Source organism: Teleopsis dalmanni, chromosome X (assembly GCF_002237135.1).
Source record: "Teleopsis dalmanni isolate 2A chromosome X, ASM223713v2, whole genome shotgun sequence".
In the NCBI taxonomy this organism is placed as follows: Eukaryota; Metazoa; Arthropoda; class Insecta; order Diptera; family Diopsidae; genus Teleopsis; species Teleopsis dalmanni.
In genome coordinates this window covers 97,435,709-97,438,155 of record NC_051848.1, presented here as the reverse complement: position 1 = coordinate 97,438,155, position 2,447 = coordinate 97,435,709, and positions in this window count along the sequence as shown.

Here is a 2,447-nt window from a genome sequence, read left to right as displayed (position 1 = left end):
TATATACTAAAATGTATAAGACATTATATATACGATAAAATACTATTGTTTTTCTTTACAAATCATGTTTTTTATATTTAAATATATGATTATGTCCTTAGTGGAATGGACTGGCTGAGTTTATGCGCGCATCTCACCGAAGCCCCTAAATATAGGCAACAAATTATAGACGAGATCTTTATATATTAAACTGTCCACAAGACTAGAGGTATGTTATAAAAAGAGTAGGCAATCGCTAGGTTAAGCTGACGACATTAGGTTATAGCTTTAAGTAAATAATGTATAAAAAATATGGATTATTATTGTGTTTCAAAATTATTAATAAAGAATACTATATGATTATGTATATTTCTAATTAAGAAATTGGTTAAGAAATTTCCCCATTGAATAATTCATAAACTCTCAAAATCCTTCGAGATCGTGTTTTCTTAGCTTAACGCACTGCTGTTCACTGTAATTTGAGACTACGAATGGCCACCTGAAGTAATTTAATTTTACATCTCAAGTAATAATATGGGCAGCTGCGATCGCCGATGGTCACTCTCCAATCGTTTTCATCCAGCCTGGTGTCACAGTCAAAGATAAGTGCAACTTATTATTGGAAAAATGCAAAATGTTTTGAAAGTTGTTTTAGAACCGTGAAGGCGCAAACAATTCGTTTGTAGAGCATGGACGTTCCAACAGTATTGGTCACCGTCTCATAAAGTTCGTGTGAATTAATAATCATTAAAAAATCATGTTTCACCATTCATTTCCACAAATGCAAATCCAATGAACTATTTCAACTGGACCATTTTGGAGAACGAGATGAGGTTAGGTTAGGTTAGGTTGGAGTGGCGGACTTATATACCAAAAAACCCATTTCAGTTCAAATGATGGCCCATTGTGGTACCACAGGAATGTCGTTGGTATGTAGATTTAGATCAGTATACATTCAACTCCAAAAGAAGGTAACGACTCCCCCATTAGGTAAAGGAAAACCAACCTAACAGTTCTAAAAAGTTGGCTAGGTCTCTAACATTACAGGATGACAGCTTAGTCAGTTCGGTGAGAAAAGGGGATCTGAAGATTTTTAAAGTTTGAAGGCTATAGTCAAGGCAAAAGACGACTACATCAAGCTAGCGTAAATGAATTCTGAAATTTTTATTAATTCTACAAATTTTTGTAATTTGAATCAATAAAAAATAATTTCACACAATTCAGTCGCATAACTCTGTATTCGACAATATTGACAAATGACGAATACTTTTTGCCCAGTTCAATAATTAAAATATTCGATAAAGTTTCTGATTTTTTATTTTCCATGTAGAAACAACATTCTAAATTTAATAAATAAAATATTAATAATACAAATAAACAACAAAAAAAAAATATATATATATAAAATCAAATTATATTGAACTGAACTGAACTTAACAAAATTATGGACTGTTTTGCACTTTAGCAATTCTCGGCGGAGATTTTCGTAAACTTCACACAATGAAATCAACTTGAATTTCATATATAATTTTTTTTATTATTTTTTTACGATTCCATATCGCAAGGGAAAACTAAATATTTCGCCGGTACTGCTTGAGGTAATAGAGTGGAGAGGGTTGCTAACTTATTTAGTTGGTACTTGATTGCTGATGGTAGAGGCATTGCTACAATTCAATGGCTAAGAGGAAGCATTAGTCGAACTTGTTCGATTACTTGTAAAATTATGGTACCAGCAATCCGTGTTGTTGTTGTTGTCGTTGTTGTTGTTGTTGTTAGTAAAATTGCACACTTAAAGAATAATTTGGTGGAGTGTTAGTATTAACTTCAACGCCGAGTGCATTTGTTACTTTGCCAGTTTCAATGAACAATCAATTGCAGACAAAGCAAAGGTCACACATTTTTGGTGATGCTGCTAAGATTGCTAAGATTGCCAACATTGTTAACACCACCACCACCACCGCCGCCACCAATACCATCGCCATCACCACCACCACCATCACCACCACCACTGACGGTCTCAATAAAATACTGACAACAGAGCATATTATGAGTATTTTTCGAAATCTATATTTATAGCTATTAATATGTATTTTGCTTGCATCCCTTCCCTGCTGTCACATCCTCTTCATCAGCACTAATGCTGTTTTGTAAAATTCTAATTGTGCGCTCTTGTTTTGCTGGCAACTGTTGTGCTTGCGATGCTTGCCGTGCTTGCCATGCCTGTCTGCTATACTGCTATATTGCTACACATTCGAGCATAAGTGGCAACACCCTAATAACTTTGCCGGCAGGGCTGTTAACAATGATCGTCGTTTTCATCTTTCATCTTTCATCTTTTCGTTGTTTTAGTATCGCTAGTAGTTGTTGCTTTCTATTGGTGTGAGGTGTTTGATATTTGCCATAGGTTATACTTGAGTGTTTTCATTGTTCCCTCATTGACTATTCACACTTCTGTTTTCACTATTATT